Source organism: Protopterus annectens, chromosome 13.part0 (assembly GCF_019279795.1).
Source record: "Protopterus annectens isolate FY-2018-M chromosome 13.part0, PAN1.0, whole genome shotgun sequence".
Taxonomy (NCBI): domain Eukaryota; kingdom Metazoa; phylum Chordata; order Ceratodontiformes; family Protopteridae; genus Protopterus; species Protopterus annectens.
The window spans coordinates 75,519,162-75,540,089 of NC_056747.1; positions in this window are offsets into that span (position 1 = coordinate 75,519,162).

The window sequence follows — 20,928 nt, forward strand, 5'->3', positions numbered from 1 at the left end:
AACAACACAGTACCATCGGCACCTAACCAATTACCATTTGGATGACCAGCAGACTGTGGATCTGTTCAACGGGGATAGGAAGACCATACAGGAGCTTTTTAAATTTTGTTACCCACAAGTAATCAAGGGCAGTGCGTGAACAGCCCATCCAAATGGACACCAAGATATATGTAGCTTTAACTATCTTAGGTAAAAGAGCCCTTTTGGCATCCTACAAGGGACATGATAGGAATTTTGCAGGTATCCGGTTTAAATATCTTAAAACAGTGCCACAACATTATGCAGAAGCATTTGAGAAACATATATGGTTCATGAGGACTGAAGAGGAAAATCCCACCACTTTGTATGTTTTGCTGCCCAGATTTCTGATGTCCCAAAAGCAATTTAATACACACATGTCCATATGCACACACACTTTGCCACTGAGGCCCCATCTGGTCCACATAACATCATCTACATTAACTGGAAAAGCTTCTAGTCCCTTAATTGCCAAGTGGTGTGCATATTCATACTAGAGGATAAATGAAAGTTTTTTTCTTTTCTTTTTTTGTTTAAGCTGTAGTAAACTGCTTACTATAAATGAAACAAGTGGCTTGCTACAACTGCTACAGTTACCAGTCGGAACTGAGTGTTTCAGCCCTGACTGAAATGCAGTATCAGCATTAATTCAGAATGCCAGTATTTCACTAGACTATAGTGAGTGTCAAAGCCCTTCAGCAAATACAGTATCAGCATTCAAAAGAATCAAGCCACCTAACATTTAACACCAGAAAGGATCGCTGGGTTAAGAGGTTGCAGCATGGTCTCATGCCTATTTCTTGATCTCTCTAAGGTTTTCAAACTGTGTCCCACCCTCTTGTTTTAAACAAACTCTCTGAACTTAACCTATCCACCTCCACCATTCCCTGGTTCTCTAGTTACCAACTTCAATCTGTTAAATGGCTTTCTGCAACCTCTCCTGCTCTACCTGTAAAAATGTGTGTTCTTTACAGATCTAACCTTGGCCCATTACTGTTTAACATCTTTAAAAATCTATTGTCTACATCCTGTCCACACTCATCCAATACGCAGATGACTCTACAGTTATCATCATAGCAGATACCCTCAATGACTTAAATATTAGGACTCAGAATTCCTCCTTAGCTGCTGAAAACTGGCTCACCAACAACCAGCTAATACTGAACCCCAAAAAGACTAAACTCCTGCTTTTATCCCCAAATTTAGGAATCATCTTAAATCCTTTTCGATCTCTTCCTACAATAACATACCTATCACTGTGGAATCACATACTAAGGGTCATCATTGATGACCATCTTAAATTCGACCAGCACGTCCTCAACAACATTAAGAAAACCCACCAAAATCTCAGGCTCCTTTACAGCAACAAAAAAATATTATCCAATAAAGCCACAATTGCCCTATCCCATGCCTACCTTCTCCCCAGCCTACTTTATGGCTCACAAATTCTCACCAACCATCAAATCACTCTCCTAACAAAACCAAAAGCTACCTACAGCAAAATTGCTAAATTTTCTGCTGACCACTCCTACCACTCACATCACTGTCTAGCTCTTAAAAAGTTAAACTGGCTAGAGTTTCCTCTCCAACTACTCCTCTCCCAGCTTTAAACAATACATTCCATTTTGTATCTGCCCTCCTTCTGTCCCAGCATTACCAGTCTGCTCTCCCCCTACATTCCACTAAGGACCCTTCGTAGCTCAGAAAAAAAAACTTCTTTCAATCTACAAGCCCAAAACTAAAATAGGACAAAACCTTTACAGCTACTCTCCAGCCCAATCTTGTAATAAACTTCCACTGGATATTCGTAACATCAGTTATCAATATCAATTCAAAATTGCTACTAAAAGCTTTTTGAACAATACATGGATCTGTCAATGTAGCCACCCTCCACGAAAGACCTACCCCACTATTATCTGTCACTCACACCTTTCCCCTTTCTTTTTCTCCTCCTTTACTCTAGTTTTGTTATTGTTATTGCAATGGTCAAACTCAGTTGGGGAGCTTTTCTCTCCGGGTCTCCGCTGAAAAAGGGTTCTCACTCAGTCAGACTAACCCGGTCAACAAATGTCAAATAAATAAATTAATAAATGTAGGAGACTGCCACCTTCACCCCACCCTAGCTCAGCCTCTGCATGGAAACACATATATATATATATATATATATATAGGATAAAATAATGTGGTACAGACCACCATTTCAGAAAATAATGAAGGTTTATTGGACATAGGAAAAAAATACTTGTGCAAACATTTCTTGTATATACAGGTGAAACAAATGAAACTAAGTAAAGGTCCTTTTCTGTTAGTTCAAAAAAAGGGGGAAAAAAACAGTCCAACATACTAATTTTAACACAGTCCAAAGGTGCTTGCGATGACCTTCCTTTTTCCTGGAAGATGTCCAGACTTCTTTAGGTTACTCTTAGATGGCTTTGACAGAACCACATACTTTTAAGAAGTCTGACAATCCATGACTGTAGCCTATACTTGGCAGATGTTTATGTATCGAAATATGCATATCTACAGCTAGTGGGGTTTGGCTTTGTTGACCTGAAATTGTCCATTAAATCGATGAAACTAGTCATGGGCATTCAGAATCGGCAATTAGCTAAAACACCTGATGTTCATAAGGGTCATTTGCATATATCCCATGTGCCTCTGATACAAGAGGTTTGGGAGGTCATTCAGTGGAAATTCTAACTATGCTGGAGTTTTTGTTTTGTTTTTTTCTGATTGGTTTTTCAGTGAACTTCTCACTTTTTGTTTTAGTTTGGGATATTTTTGCAGTGACCCTAATGATAATGGACATCGGTTGGGTATAACAGCCCTGTGTTTCTTATGCTTAGTAAAACACTCTGCTTGTGCTATGCTGATGAGGTCATAACAAGGCTGAAATATGCATATCCACAGCTAGTGGGGTTTGGCTTTACTGGCCTGAAATTGTCCATTAAATTGACAAAACTAGTCACGGGCATTCAGAATTGACAATTAGCTGTAACACCTGATGTTCATAAGGGGCATTTGCATATATCCCATGTGCCTCAAGAGGTTTAGGAAGTCATTCAGTGGAAGTTCTAGGTTTGCTGGAGTTTTCGTTTAGTTTTTACTGATTGGTTTTTCAGTGACCTTCTCACTTATTGTTTTAGTTCACTGAATCCTTGGGTATCACCAATGCATTCTCTCATTTCTGCTCCCTCCTTTTTTTGCTTTACATTATCTTTTATGCAGATAGCACTCTTCCACAGTATTTACAGTTCTTTTTAGCAATACTTTTTTTATACACACAAATAATTAAAACCAGTAGCACAAGTTAACATCTCACACATTACACAGTCATAAAATATTTAACCTTGGCAATTGCAAGTTGGCAAATAAAGTCAACTTTGTTAGCTATGCAAGCATTTCTCACTTGCACAGCCTCAAAAATAATCAGAAAAATAAAAAATATATAAATGCATTCACCAAAGAAATAAACAGGGGTAATGTTTTCCAGTTCAGCGAATGGGTGGTTGTTTACAGTTGATTTTATTCTGTGCTGCCTTTTGATAATTTTAGTTGACACCAAGCATAATTCATTCAGGAGCATTTCATATGCCAGCTGTCTTCAGCTAGTGTCCCTTCTAGATATAGCACATACATAAATGCACAAGACAGCTAGGATAAGTTTCTAAAAGATAACTAAATCACAATATATCCTGAAGACTTTCAGCTACATTTAATGAAAGCCAATTTAAATTTTAGCCTGCAACTTCTAAGCTAAGGGTCAAGGCTTACAAATCCGCCTCAACAGTAGCTAGTACTTTGCCACTAACAGCTCAGAAATCTCTTATTCTAACCAATTTCTCTGCTATCAATATACTAATGGTAAAAAATAACCCAAATGTGCATAATGCATATGATGAATGTGTCAGACTAAAAAATCACACAACAGAAGGACCTGTTGTTAATATTACAAAAGGTAAGAACAGTCAGCTTTAGTGAGTCAAGGAGGCAGCAATAACAAACCAAATGTCAGGGTGTAAAATATTGGGGATGTGGTATGCAGGTACAGAAGGCTGGTGACCCGACCCCCCCCCCCCGTTAGGCCTTTATAAAACCACAGCTGAAATACTGTGCTTACGAGAAGAAATAGGTCACATTGCAGTGAAGGCTACAATGAAATGCCACCAGTATGGTGTCTGGGATGGAGGAAATGTTGTTAGAGCAGCAGCAGCAAAGGGAACTGTTCCTCATTTCACTTTGTAACAGGAGAGATGGGAGATATGATTTGTGTACACAAATCAATAATAGGGGAGTGTTTTGAGTGGGAGGACAAGGTAAGTAAGGGAGGGGAGACAAGATTACCAGATTAACAGAATCCATTCAACCCAAATGATAGGATACACTTCTTCACTGAAAAAGTGGTATAGTCTGAGTGAGGAGAAAGAAAAGGGGGTTACAGCAATCCTGGGCTATCTGCAGCACTCAAGATCAGATAGACATAGCCTCCTTCTGCCAGCATTTTATGTTAATATATCATACATACTCGTATAGTATTTTAAATGTAGGATAGGATCAGACAGTACCCATTATCTAGAAGGGATATGCTGTAAGTTCATATCCTGCATAGCCAGCCAAATTCATTGAGCAACTGTTAAGTAAAGTAAGAACTGTAGAATGCAGCATAGCCAGTAACTTGACTAAATTTGAAACTTGCTTTGTTATTCTTGTAACTTTGCAAAAGCTATGATTCCGGTTTATTTTTTTCCATGTACTGAGTACATGACAGTAACAATAGTACAATAACTATTGAAATTATTAAAAGAGAAGACAACTGATGGACAATAAAAAGGTAGGCCATGTTCCTGTGGAGAAGTAGTCAGAACATAGCACTAAACCCATGAACAAAGCCCAGGAGATTTACAGTCTGACATAAAGAAGCAATGCAGCCTTGTGAAATATTGCCAATTAATCTTTTTCTTAGTATATGGGCAACAGTTAAACAGTATGTTCTCCTTAGGATACAGCATCCTTTTATTTTCTTCCTAATCTATCCTCCCACAGTGATCATTGTCATTCCAGTTGATATTCAGCAATAAATAGTACTTTGCTTTATAAAAGGGCAAAAATGTTAACAACATCAAAAATGGTAACATCTCTGGAATTTTTTTTTGTTTTGTTTTTTTTTGCTTTATAAATCGGTAAAGACATGACCACTTTTTCTGAAAGTCAGTATCTGTTGATTTATCATCTCTGTGTATCCAGGCCAGTAGAATCAAATGCATTTTACATCTGTAACAATTTATAATCTGAATGAATTCTGCACACTAAAACATGCATTTATAGCCACAAACCGTTCCTGCAACTAATAAAAATAACATAACTTTCTGAGTATTAAGTCAATAATCTAGTCTAGTCATTAAAAGCTTTGTCATATAAAATGCCTCTAAGCTTTGCTTAGGCCACCAGTGTGTGATATTTTAGATTCAGTAGGTCTGTTCAGTAGAATTGGTACAGAATTTCAAAAAAGAAAACACTTCAAAAGAAAAAAGTAAATATGCCTTTTGTTTTTAACTTAATTTTTTGAGCAAGTGACTAAAACTCTTAACTGATAATGAGCCATTTCTGTGCTCAGACTACAGGGTTTGATTTCTTCCACCTTCATTTGCCTATGGTGTGGCTCTGATAAATTACTTAACCAGAGAGTGCTGCTGGGTCAACCCTGAAAAGGAATAATTATGATCAGTGGGCTTATCTGGTAGACAAATACGTAAAAAATAAAATTCCGCACTCCTTCATAGCATGAGGTGAGGAGAGCATTTTACATACATATATGTGTGTGTATTATAGATATGTAGGTGTTACAGGATTTATCACGGCACACATTTCATGTGTTGAAATTTTGGTGATTTTCATTGGTGGTACAGTTGGTCAAATTATGTAAAGGCTAAGGGAGTTTTGTGACACCTTGTCTTTGTTTAGAGACAGACTAGGAGTTAATTACTAGTTCTTACTTTAGTTTATTTGGACTTTGTTTTGTTAGTACTCTTTCTGTTTTTTTATTTTAGCTTGGATTGTAAAAATGACCTGTGTTGCATCAAGGTAGCTTTTAGTTGCAGGGTAGGCTCATTACTATGTATGAAGTTGTCACTCATGATTTATGATCTTTTGTGATTTTTATATATATATGTATGTATGTATGTTTGTATGTATATATTAGTTTTCCAGGGGTTAAAGCTGTTATTGAAAAGTTGATTTAATGATGGATGAAAGCACTTATCATAAATTAAAGTTGAATTATTCCAGTGGCTAAGCTTGTTTGAATTTGTTTCTTCAGTACTTTCACAGAAGAGGAATTAACATCTGAAGTTTTAAACTGTTTATTACCATTGCTTAATATTGTAGTGCTTTAGTGTTTTTATTTTTCATTATTCACAAATTACAATGAAGTGAAGTCAGTTCTCTGATGACAGCTGTCTCCTCGCATCTCTGTTGTGGTTTTTGTACTTGTTCATCCTGTGACTCACTTTTTATGATGCACAGGGTTCCTGGATAAGAGGTGGATTTACAAGAGCCAACAACAAAATCTTATTTACAAATACTCTCCTTTGGAACTAGAACTGTCACAGTTTTCATAGCCAGACTGGAGTATGTACTTCACATATTTGCAATATCTTGCCCTACATTTCAAGCACCACTGCATTGCTGCTATCTGTTACCCTATACAGCAGAGAACAAGACAATAACTTTTAAAATTCTTCATGAGTCGTACTGCCTTCCTCTTAGTAATCAGCTAAAAACGCTCATCACAGACCATTTCCTTAAGAATCATAATTGCTTTCTTCTTTCCAGACTCCCTTACCAAATAGACATTTAATGAGTTAATATACCTTCTCAGAATTGGGCCTTGTCATCTGGAATTCTTTTCCTGAAACTGTAAGAAGCATAGACAATTTTATACTATTTTGCAAGAAAAAAAAAACTATGAACATTTCTGCATAAACAAAGTGCATGTAGCTGTTTTACTGAAAATGAATGATACACTTTTAATAACTGCTATATATCCTTGTAATTGCTTAAACCTGCCCCTGAAATTTTCTCTCTCAGCTGTGGCTAATCAACATATTCCTAAGTAAGTGTAATGTATATAATGTTACCATTTTTCATATGTATATCTAATGATGTATTTAAATGCATGTCACTATATTATCTACTATATGTCCTGCATTTGCCTTGTAATATACTGAAACTGAAGTCCCTGAAACTTTTATTCCACGTTAGGTCTTTGCTTTTTGGCCTGAGATGTGTTGGGAATGAGTCTTTAGACCATCTAATTTTTCCATTTAAACTTAAATACATTTTTTTCTTAGTGTCTGAAACAGGCCATTTTCTCATTGATTCTAGCTTTTCTTTCTGGGGTCTTACAATTCCCCATTTCTTAAATATTTTCCCTCTGTTCTACTTAACTTGCTGTTGGAAACATTAATTTTCAACCTGGCTTATGCTTATCTCAGAGCATCTAACCTGTACCTTAGCTAGATGAGTGTACAAATCTTCAGAATATATAATGACATCATCTAGTTAAATGGCAGTATATTTAACATGGGCTTTATGACTCTGTCTATTATCTCTGAAAGGTTACAAGAGTACTATGTAGCCCAAAATGATGAACAATACATTGGAATAAGCCCTTTGGGGTTGAAAGAAACTGTCTTTTCCCAGGTTTCAGCTGCTAGAGGAAATTGCTAGTACCCTTGTTGTCAGATCTAATGTGGTCATGAGTCTTGCTTTCCTAATCCTTTCTATTAGCTCATCTACTCTAGGTTTTGGTTACCTATAAAGTATCAACATGCCTTTCGACTTCCTAAAATAATTACAGGACTAACACTATTAGGCTGTGGAACTAATACAACTGGGCTGTTCCCCTTGTGTTTGTCTTCAGTGTCACTCCCATAGCATTTTTGTATTTCCCTTTGCAAACGCCTCTGTTACTCTCATTTTCTGTTAGGTTTTAAGATAACATTTTCTCCTGGAATGTTCTCAGTATGGTTTGTTCTAAACACACATTTTTGTTTTATCACTTGTTTCTTTGGTTTAGTCTGCCATCTACCTGCATTGACGGGACATAGTTTTCTTTATCTATCATTTCCACAGTTTCTGCCATTGAACTACAGGATGTCTGAATTTCTTTCCATTGCTTCAGATTGTTTGACATGGTATATCTGTTCTGGCCTTCTCGTACCAGTCTGCCTAACCACGTAGTTTATATTATTTATTTTTTCCACAGTTTCAAATGGATTCTGATCTTACCATTTTGCCAGTTTTCTCTGGAAGGGACAAAGCCTAAAATCTAATCTGCAACTATGAATTCCCAGGTGCATGCATTTGTATAAAACACCCTTTGTTTTAACAAGAAACATCTTTATTAAATTATCATGTATGACATAGGCAATCATACATTTATAAAAATGAAAACAAACCATATTGACATAATGTTATTTGCAACATTATACATTACAAACCATATTGACATGTGTAATTGCAAACATTATACATCACTTATAATCTACCCAGTCATTGTCAGTCAGACATTATATAGCTCACTCAAATCCTGCCTTCTTTTAAACCTCGTTCCTTCTCTTTATGTATTGTTCCCACAGTTCCCATTTTTTTACTTGTAATTTGCTCCTACCCTTTTCTAAAGATTATAATTCCAGTTGTTTTATCTCTGTTACTATATTCACTACTTCTGGTAAAGTTGGTTTAGATTTTATTTCCATTTTCTAGAAATTGCTTTTTTGACAGCCACCATAATTAGATTCAGCAAGGCCTTACTATGCCTAGACAATTCCAATTCAGTATCATGACTCAAAAAATCATTTCCTTAGTTATACCAATTTTCACATCCAGTATATCTGACACCGCAGTCTTCAGGGAATCTTTAAAGTCTGCCAACTCATTACACTCCCAGAAAATAAGCTTCCACTTATCTCTTTCTTCCAGATCAAAACTCTAACATTTGCTGCCTAGCTGAGGAAAATTCTTTGGAGTCTACTTGGGATATACAAATACCTATTTAAACGCTTCCAAGCAAAGATCCTAAATCTTCTAGACTTTGTTGCATATTTGGGAGACATACATATATCTCCCTATTGTTTCTTTGTGAACTGTTTATCCAGTCTCTCTTCCCAATCCTTTCTAACCTCCTCTAAATGATTTGTGTAGTTATCATGCAATATTTTGTATGCTCTACTAATTATTCCTTTTGTAACAGCAACTTCTGTTCTAGATTCTACTAAAAACTGTACCAGTGCTGATATTTCACTTAGGATCCCCATATTTTTTTCTCTTTGCCTATACTCTGATATCAATCCTTGATAGGGAAAGCAATCTCTATCCTACAGTCCAAATAAATTATTTGCCTCTTCCCATTCTATTACCTTTCCCTCTATAATTATTTGCTCCCAATAACATAGTTCTTTTACCAGTTTTCTAGAAATAAATTTCAGCCCCTCTTGCCTATTGTCTGTATCCTTAATTGCAGTCACCCCTATTGACAGAAATTCATTTCTCCATTCCCATGTTGGCTTAGTTCTTAGAATACTTTCTGTAACTTTATAAATATAATATTCTGGGTGGTTATTTTTATTCTCCTTAAGGATTTGGATCCAAAATCCCAGTCTCTCCTTGTTTCTTGAGCTTCCCTCCTGTTTTATCATCATCCCTTTCCACTTTGAATTATAGGTTTCTGCTTGTGCTATGTATAGGAGCCTTAACCGTGTAGCTCTGAAATACCCCTTCAAATTGGGTAATCCCAAACAGCCTTGTTCAATTGGAAAAAATCAGCTTATCCAACTTGACTCTTGCCTTCTTCCCCTCCTAGATAAAACCTTTCAGATCTTTATTAATTGCTATCCACAACTTCTCCTATGGCTGACAAAAATATGCTTGACCTGTGTAAAAAAGTAAAGAGACTAAAACATTTTAACAGCTTGTATCTTGCTGTTCATATCTATATCCATATCCATATAACAGAGCTTTTGTATTATCTTTTTAGTGTCTTCCCACATATCCTTAGCTGCCACACCTTTTTAATCCATACTCCTAAGAACTTCATTTTATCATGTCCCCATAAATATGGATAGTGCTGAACCAATTCATGTGTGGCACATGTTTTGCAGGCAGCTATTGCCTTTGTTTTAGCTTCATTAATTTTGTATCCTGAAAAGATTTGAAACTGCCTCAAAGTGTTCCATAACATGGAAATGTCCTTTTCTGGATTTACCAGGTGTAAAAGTCAAACTCCACTCGAGCAATATATATGCACAACCTCAACCTGGTCTGTGATATCAATAGGACTTGGTGGGAAAGATTTGTGTCCCAGAGACTCCCCATCTGTGGAATAGAATCCCTCTCCATGTTAAGCAGAGTACCTCATTATCCCTTTTTAAGCGCAACCTGGATAACTGAATGGGAAACAGAAAATACACCCCTGGGATTCCACCCATGTCCCTGCTGGACAGGGGCTTTGGGTGCTGACTTGTCTAAACATGTGCTAAACTCTTGGATAGGCTTATAAGGGCCTCAGGACCGATAACCTAGTAATCTCCTATGAGCCTATGATCCTATAAAATAATATCATCTGCAAGTACAGCCAGCTTTCTTGACTACCATACCAGTCATATAACTTGAATTTCTGAGTCCCTTATTTTCTTTACCAATGGTTCTAAATAGAATGCAAATAACCAAGGGGAAAGAGAACACCTCTGCCTGGTCACTCTGCTCAAACAGAAAGTATCCGAGAGGAACCCATCCATTTTAATTTTCATCTCCATTCCCTCATATACCCTCCTAATCAACCTTATAATTTTATCAGAGGAATGCAAATGCTTCCATTGCCCTGCTCATAAACTCCTAGCTTACTCTGTCAAATACTTTCTCTGCATCAAGACCCACCAACAACAGTGGTATTTTCTTACATTCAGTTTCCCTCTGGGTCATCAATGTTCTGTTAGTGTTGTCAAATGTTTACCTCTGCTACACAAAACCACATTGATTCATGTCTATCAATTTTGGCATCACCTTGCCATTCTTTTAGCCATTATAAACATAACCACTTTATAATCATGGTTTAGGATTGAAATGGGCCTGTATGAAGCTGGATCTGATGGATCTTTACCCTCTCTAGGTATTACAGCCACCACCAATTTCTTCCAGGAAGTTGGTGCTTCTCCCTCTCTTAAAATATTGTTAAACAAAACCTTCCAGATCTTTATCAGTTTTCCCTCCTAGATTCCAAACTTTCACATGAATACCATCTATTCCTGGGGACCTTCCTGTTGATTGGTTATACATCGCCATTTTTATAATTGACCCTCATCTACCTCTAACCTTGGCATATTTAATTCTTCCATAAACATTTCCATTTGTACCTTTTCTTGATCTCCATATTTCTCTGCTTTACACAGGCTCATACAATTTCCGAAATATTTCTAGTTATCGTCCTTGTTATAGGCTTCCTAAGTTTGACGACAACCCTTTCTACTTTCTGTTGCCTGCATCATTGAGCTAAAAGTTTTTGTGCTCTGCCATTATTATCAGAAAACAGTTGCTTAGCAGCAATCTTTCTAAACTTCTGCATATTATCGTGGTAACCCTTTTCTTCTTAGCACTCTGCAATTGCTCCTCTTCTTGTTCTGTGAGATTCCCCCATTCTGCAATACTTAAACATTTGTCAGTCCCTCTAAATATTTTTGTTGCTTCTTAACCATATCTCTCTCTCTTTTATTTTCACCCTATTTTTAAACTCCACTTTCATTTTATCCCACTCCCTAGCCATATTTTTAGAAGAAATTTATGTCTTCACTAATAACGCATGAATATTTTTGATTACCTGTTCCTTAAATTCCACTCTTTTCAACAGATAGGTGTGAAAGCACCAGTGTCTCATTTAGGTGGGAAATCCCAAGTGTCTCATTTTTATTTCATTACCCTACATTTTTATTTTAGTTATTATTGACCCATGATCTGAAATAGTTATTGGATGTGTATCAAAACTTTCATTTAAATGCACATGTTCCTGTGAAATGCAAGTTCTGTCTAGCCTAGCCCAGTTTTTGTATAGGTTCATAGGTTCATACTAGGCTATCTGCCCGAGGGCATTTACAAGCCTAGCCCATAGTTTTGTGGCTTACGCCACCCCCTTAGTATGGGGAACTATACCCATTATTTTGCTGTGCCTCTGTTGAGCAGTGACACTGAGGTAATCCCTGGGGTATATCTGCGATCTCCCATCCATTGGTCAAGATTTCTCTTGAACAAGGCCAGCGAGGTGCTCTGCCTCACATATACCGGGATTTTATTCCACAGCAGAGGGAGTCTTTGGGTGATGAATCTATCCCTCCAGCGCGTCCTATTAATAGCCGTGTCGAGGTTTAAGTCTCCCGCCTTGTGGCTCTGACGGATCTAGATTTTTTGAGGTGAAGCATATTCATCAAATCTGGGTTTGACATGGCCTTGTATGTTAGGCAAAGGTCACCTCTGAGCAAGCGGTAAGCGACTGAATAGAGCTGGAGTTCTTTCAGTCGGGCAGCATAGGACAGATGTTTGAGACCCTTTATCCTTTTGGTGAGGAACTTTTGTGGCCTCTCCAGCTGCTGCAAGTGTCGGGTCAGATACATTCCGAATGGGGCATTGTACTCAATCATTGGTCTGATGAGTGATGAGTATAGGGAGACTATGACCTCCCTTGATCTAGATGAGAATCCCTTCATGATAAGGTGGGCAATGTAGAAGGTCTTCCTAACTACTTTAGCTACATGGGTGTCGAATGACAGACTATTATCAACCTGGGTCCCCAGGTCCCTGATAACTTCTTCTATGCTCAGTGGATTGCCACCTATTTGGTAGCCTTGTTTTTCCCGAAGACTGTGCTTCTACCAAGTGCTGTTTGGTTTTGTCTTATTTTTACTGCTTTCCCAGCATGAGAAAATACTTGAATGCTTTCAGAAAAAAAATATCTCCTAGCCATTGACAAAAATTATTCATTATTTATTTATTTATTTTACATTTGTTTACCAGGGAGGTCTGAAAATGCATAAAAAGGAAAAAGTATTCAGTTTTTATTGCTCTTTATTAGATTGTCTCCATAGAGGCATGCAAACCAGATACAGGGTTACACCTGCAAGTCTTTATTTATTTGCTAGAGGAGAGCTTTATTATATTCAATGTTCTTTTTTATTTATTTGCTTTCTCTAAAAACTTGTCACTAGATAAAGCCAAGTCATTCCCCTATGCAAGAATGAGAAAAAAACACATCCTTTTTTCTTGTATCACTCTTTTGAACAGACTTTTCTTCTTATTTTTTTTTTCACTGCAGTACCTGCACTTCTTGAAACTGAACAAGGAGAAAGAGAAAAGAAGGAAAAAGAACAGGGGCACCTGTTTACTTTAGTATCCCCATTACGCTTGAAAATAACTGAGAACACTTTACTTTATAGCATTCAGATATCATGCACTATACAAATATTACTGTTAAGAACAAAGATCTGTTATACTTACAATTAATTCTTTCCTTCCTCTACCCTTCTCCTAATTGTTCCTCCAAACGTTAATGAGATGAAGTAGGACATATGCTTTACAGTCCCTTACAAGTTTAATGTGGTTATTTCTGATGGCTCCACATATAAGGGTACATTTGTTTTCAAATGCGACACATCTCTTGAGTGCACTCTTATACATTCAAATTGTTTTCCTAGATATATGCCACACTTTTAACAGATCCCCATGGCATTAGTGCTTCATTTTAACATTTATCACTGTATTTACACTATGGTGTTAAGGGGAAAGGGGGTCTTGGTTAAATGAATGATTGTAATGCTTTTATTGCTTTTAACAGAACCACCCTCTGTAACCACTCCCTTGTTCCAAATAACCTGATTATATATAAATAAAGAATGTTTTTGATGCTTTTCATTATACTCAACTAGGATCACTTGTTTCTGTGTGTGAATAAAGGATATTCCATTTTTAACTCAGCTGTGGACTACCTAACATTTTAAACTCAACTTTGGATTACCTACTATTTTCTATTTTATTATTTTGTAGCACATATTTTACAGTTTGATTTTTATTAATGAACTAGGTGCATAACATAATTCACAAAGTGAACTTCACACCCTCCACACTGTGCAGTTTCGGCTTGGTTTGTTTTCTGACTCAGTATAGGTTGCATAGTGGATTTTCTGAGACTTTGAGGGATAGCATGGATTTTTATTTTTAAGCACAACAGAGTTCCTAGGTCATTCTCTTAAAAAAAAAAAAAATATATATATATATATATATATATATATATATATATATATATATATATATATATATTGCTAATGCAGCTTACCTGGTCTACACAAGTACAGTTGGTGTACCACTGGGAACTAATTAGATATTTTATACAGAACCAGTCTTCAGTATCTATGTGATATGGGAGCATGAAATGACAGAGGAACCAGCTTGTCAAAATATGACTGACAGAATCTGTTTGAAAAACTGGTTATGGAGTCCCTCCCTCCGAGGAAATATAACTTACTCAGAATATTTTGCTGACCCTTTTTTCTCTAACTTAACTGCAAGGCTGAAGATGTAGGTGCTGCTGAAGTATGTGCTACTCTGACTTATAAGGAGGTGGTAGGAGGACTTCTGTCATTTAAAATGAGTGGTACCCATTGTTTACTAACTTGAGTGGGGAGGGTAGAGAGTAGTAAGGTTGATCACTCTCTAACTGCTGGCCATTTAACTTTTAAAACTGAGGTACAGTGATGTGCTACTCTAGGTGCAAGTAATAGGTTCATAGGTAGATACTAGGCTATCTGTCCGAGGGCATTTATAAGCCTAGCCAGAGTGTGTCAGCTTTCGCTGCCCCATTGATTAATTAACTGAGCCTCTGTCAAGCAGAACCAATGAAGTGATCCCAGGGGTGTATTTTCTGTTACCCATCCACTCGTCAAGGTTTCTCTTGAAGAGTGTTAGTGAGGGGCTCTGCTTAATGTAGTTAGGAATTTTGTTCCAAAGCATGGGGAGTCTCTGTGACAGGAATCTATCCCTCCAGCATGTTCTATTTATTGTTGTGATGAGGTTTAGCGTACTGGAGCGCGTGTCTCGCAGTGACTTGGATTTCTTTAGGTGGAGCATGTCCATCAATTCTGAGTTGGACATGGCTTTGTTTTTAAGTCAGACAGAGATCACCACTGAGTAAGCAATATGCCACTGAGTACAGCTGACAGCCGGAGTTTTTCAGTCGGGCTGCATAGGACATATGTTTGAGGCCAGTAATCCTCTTGGTGAGGTACCTTTGTGGTCTTTCCAGCTGTTGGAATTGTCTTGTGAGGTACATCCCAAATGGGCCATTGTACTCTATGATGGGTCTGATGAATGACAAGTAGAGGGGCACTATAACCTCTTTATTTCTAGATGCGAACCCTTTAGTAATTAGATGGGCCACATAGAAGGATTTCCTAACTACTTTGGCAATATGATTGTCAAAGGAGAGATTACTATCTACCTGGGTCCCCAGATCTCTTATTACCTCTTCTGTATTAAAGGGGCTGCCAACTATGTGGTAATTTGTGGGTGTTTTGTTTTTCCCAAACGGGATGACTATGCATTTTTTGGCATTTAGCTTGAGGCCATGACTTTGACACCAGGTGTCCGTCTCAGTAAGGTCCTTTTGGAGGATGTTTGTGTCAGCCGGAGAGTCAGTTATGGCTCCCACTTTGCAGTCATTGGTGAACTTGGTTAGCCATAATCCTCCTGTGTTTGCTTGTACTTCTGAGAAGTATATGCTGAACAGTAGGGGTCCCAGGACCAAGCCTTGCAGGACACCACTTGTGAATGGTTTAGAGTTGGACCTGGAGCCTGCTATTTTTACTGTGTTTGTTCTGACTGTAAGCCAGTTGGCAACCCATCTCATGATGTAGGGGTTTATGTTCAGGCTGGTGAGTTTTTCTGTAATACCTGAGTGGAGAATGGTTTTGAAAGCCTTGGAGAGGTCAGGGTAGGCTGTGTGAACCACCTTTCCCTCATCTATGGCCTTGGTGACTATCTCAAAGATGTCAACCAGGTTTAGTAGGCATGATCTGCCCTTAAAGCCGAACTGGGTCTGGTCAAGTGTTTGGAGGTTCCCAATGTCTTTGTTAATGAGTTCCATGATGATGTGCTCCATAGCCTTGCAGACCAGGCTAGTCAGGCTTATGGGGTGATAGTTACCAGGGTCAGTTGTGGCTCCTTCTTTGTGGAGCGGAATAACAGTTGCTGTGCGCCATTCTATGGGCACGTAGCCTGTGGAGAGGCTGAGGTTGAACAGCGTGTTTAGGTAGGGGGTTAGTTCGTTTTGTAGTTCATGCAAGACGCAGCCTGGGTCACCATCTGGCCCTACTGATGCTGTGTTTTTGGCTTCTGAAAGGGCTGTTTTCATCTGTGTGTGTGTGATTTCTGGGACACTACACTTTTCCGGTATTGTTGTAGGCCCTTTTGGGTTGGGGGGGGGGGGTGAAGTTTGCACTGAATCTATCTGCCAGGATGTTGGTAATATCAGTAGGGTCAGTATATTTTGTGCTATTTTGCACTAGCTCAGAGCATATCTGCGAGTTGCCACTTAGATTCTTGACATAGCTAAAGAAGACTTTGGGGTTATCTTTTGAATCCTTGGCTATTTTTCTTTCAAAGTTAGCCTTGGATGATTTTATGAGGGACCTTAGTTTCTTACTGATACTGATCAGTGATGTCTTTCCTTCTTGGGATTTGCTTTTATTCTGAACTAGTTTCCTCCTTATGTTGTATAGCATGTTTATGGCAGGGGTCCACCAGACTGGTTTCCTTCTCTTAGAGGAGTGAGTCTTGGCTTTGCCAGGGATGGCATGATCCATGCATCCTTGCAGGTGCTCATAGGGTGCATTTGTAAAGGTTTCTGCATCTTGGACAGCATTATCCTTTAGCATGGGGGCTGTGAAACTTACCGCCTCTGTCTTAAGTGAGGTGAAGTTTGCTTTAGAAAAGTTTTTTACTGTGGTTTCTTTAGTTGGGGTGGTGGTGGGGTGTGGATATCCAGAGTGATTAGTTTATGGTCTGATCTATCCAGTGACGGGTTGACCTCCGGTGTGGAACACCTGTTGCCCATGTTGGTGATGACCAGGTCCAATATGTTTTCACCTCTGGTAGGGGAGTTTACCAGCTGATCCAGGGCATTTGAGTTGATAAATTCCAGGATGCGCTAGGCCTGGGAGTTTGTACTCCAGTAGTTTTCCCAGTTAATGGTAGGGTAATTGAAATCACCCAATATCAGGGTGTTCGGTAGGACCTTCATGTTTTCCCGTGTCTCCAGAAAGGTGGAGTGGTGGTCCTGGGTCATGGAGGGTGATCTGTAGCAGGCCACAATTTGCACTGCAGATTTGCCCAATGTTAGTTGCACATGGATGATCTCAGAGGTATCATGCTGCGCCACTAACCTGGAGGTGTAGGTATCCTAGATGAATATGGATAACCCCCTCCTTTTGTGTTTCGGTCCACGTTCTGTGACCAAAACGTGTGGTATAAGTTTTAGCCCGGTAGTGCTGGGGTGCTCTCTGGAGCCTTGAACCAGGTTTCAGTTACTGCACAGATGTCGAAGTTCTCCATACTGAGGAGTGCTTTGAACACAAGTATTTTGACATTTAAACTCCTGGCGTTAAGTAGCATAACCTTCAGTTTTTTTGTTAATTGTGCTGTTTATGGAAGTGGGTTTGACTTTTGAGCCTTGCCTAAAAAAGGCATTATGGGGGCACCAAGAGCCTTGGCCAGTATTCAAAAGCCTTGGGGGTGAGAGGTGCAAGCAATCTCTTGCGAAGCAACACGGCTTGTCGAGCATATCATCCCAGGCTGACAGACACTGGATCCCCTTTGAATGACATCAGAAGCTTAGCCAAGTGTTGAAATTGATCATTTTTTCTTTATACTGAGGTATCATTCTTGGTGAGGGCAGGATGCTACTCAGGGTCAAGGTCATACCAGCCTGGGCTACATGATCAGAGAGGCCTTCCATGTCTCTTTTCATGTAGTCCAGGGAGGTGTGTCTCAGGTCATTCACACCAACATGAACAATGACAGAGTCATATTTGTACTTGTTCTGGAGTGACCTGAGTGCTTGTGTTATGTGGCGGATTCTGACTCCAGACAGGCAGCTAACAATAACCTTCTCCTTGTCCAGCCTAGTGAGTGGGATGTCAATGTGCCTATAGAGTCACCTATTACTAGTGTGTTAGGTGTCTTATTTCGCCTTAAGGGCTGTGATTGTGTGGTACACTGATTTTGTGTTTTATGTGTTGTCTGGTTTGTGACGGGAGGTGCAGGTTGTTTAGGTGTCTGCTTTGGAGATCTCTGATGCTTTTGCAGGTTTTTAATTTAGAGCCTCCAAGTATGATTTTGTGTATTTATGTGTATTTTTTGCCAGTGCTGGTTTAGTAGGTCTATGTGAGGCTGGAGGTGTGGTGCAAGTGTTAACCTTCTCCTCTTGACTGTCTGTTCCAGTCTTGGGTGGAGAGAGCTTAGCCTCCAGTTTGGCTGTATAATTGCATCTCTCACATATGTTAGTGTTTTGTGGTAGGAGGAGAGGGTTGTTTGTGTACATGTAATGCTGCATATTGTTGCTTGAATCCTATGTGTGTTTTGTGAAAAGTGCAATGGGATGATAGGAAGAGAATATGCAAGCTGAAGAATAAGTACATCAACAGCTATGGCACAGCATGATTTTGGTGCTAGATAATATAATACAAAACAGCAGGCCCATAGCTGGTAATTGACTTTATCTGTAATCAGGGTGAAGTACAGTTTAAGTAAGAGATTTGGGTATAATGTCAACCCAAAGTGTTTATGGTGGGGGGTCTTTTCCTGTTTGGGTCTGTTATGACAAAGCACTTTGCTATGGGATAAATTTTGAGGTGTATCAAATAACATAGTAGGTGTTTTGTTGATGCTGATTGGCAAGTGCTTGTTTGTGAACCACTGACTTATGCTGACTAGAGTAAAGCTCAACAGGGTCTTCTTTCCCCACTGATTCTGCCAAGCCCATTCCCTTGGATGTGGTTTTGCTAGATAATAGGTAGGGGCAGTGTGGATGTGAATCTCATTCATTCATGTGCATCTCTAATTAGATGAGGCATTTGGCTACCTTGAGAGTCATAGTTACTCCAACCGTTTATCGGTGCTTCATTGAATTTCTTTCTTGTTCTTTTTGATGTGGATGATGGATAGTCCTGATCTATGTAGGATAATATCTGCATAAATGTTAATTGTGAAGGCAGGAATTGTAGAAGTAATGGGGATTATAGTATTGGGCCCAGAACTGAACACTGTCTGACCTCTGACATAAAGGTTTTATGTTATGTTACCTTGTTATATGTTATGTTATCAAGTTACCAGACAGATCCTTGAATGTGCTACAAACACAGTAATATTTGAACCAAGTTAGGGTATTGGGCCTATATCTTTTAGCTTGTTTAGGAGGAGTTTATGTTCTACATCACCACTGATGAGGTTAATGAATATACTGTCAGGCTTCATTTTTCCATGGTTGTCAGGATATTTTCAGTAACTGTATGTATTGTTGTTAGTGTGTTTGTCCTGTTCAGAAGCCATGTTGTAGATCAATAAGTAAGTCATATTTGTTTAGGTGGTATGAGAACTGTCCTAGAGTTTTGCTAGAAGAGGTACTGACATTCGTAGACATTTTAGAGAGTGCTGTATTGGTATGATTTACTTTTGCACAAGACTTTTTAACAGCTCTCTCACAGAACTTGGGGGAAATGGTTTAAAATGAAAGGGGATATTATATCTTAGGAAGAGAATGTAGATTGTGAATACAATTGTTGATGGATGTAGAAGGTGAAAATGTATATGCTAGTCATAACTGGCATTTGGGGAAGAAGCAATAGGAGTTTTGGAACTGCAAATAATGTGGTGCCCATACTTGACATAGATTGAAAAGGTTTGAGTTTATCCATGTATGTTACTTCTTCAGTTACATTCCATGACACTCTTTATACAACAGCCATTGTGTAACAATAAATGAAATGAAAATAAATACTGATCTGATGTTGTCAATTTTCATTCATTCCTCAACTTTTGGGTTCAGATCCGATCCTTGGATCCAGCTCGGATGATACTATAACTTGTGACCAACTGAAACTCTTGAGCTCCTCCTATCCATTATGCACAAACCCTTTAGATATCTCAGATCTTGTTTGACACTTTCACGTATAGACATGGTCAGCTTTGCTGTCAAGCATATTAAGAGGTAAGTAAAATTTATTCTTAAAACTTTTCTCTTCATATATATATATATATATATATATATATATATATATATATATATATATATATATAGAGTATTCCTCTTTACCATTGCTGGTATTTTTTTTCTGTAAGCTGTAGAACATTTCTCTTACCCTTACTTTAACTTTTATACATCTGTGTATTCTTTAGTACCATTGTTTGTACTCATTTATCCTTTTTCTTCCTCCTTACCCTAACAAAAAAAGGTTTTAAAAATGCAAAAAAACGATGCAATAATTCTGACGCCCATGACCTCTGCATCTACTGTTTGGGCCCAGACGATCTGAATGTTACTTGTGAGATATGTAAAAGTTTTAATCTACATGCTTTAGCAGACAGAAGAAACAAATTAGTATTAAAGGAAAACAATGGGATAACAAATAGAAAAGCTCTATCTGTTCTCTCCTTAAGTCCCCCTTATGTGCTACAGGCCAAAAACAATAATAACCGGACCTTTCAAAAAAAATCACCTAAACTGTTTTTCAGCTTACCTTCCGAACCCTCCGTACTGTATTAGTTTCCGTTCTAAAAAACAAAATCAAAAACTGCTTTCCGGCTCTGAACGATACATCG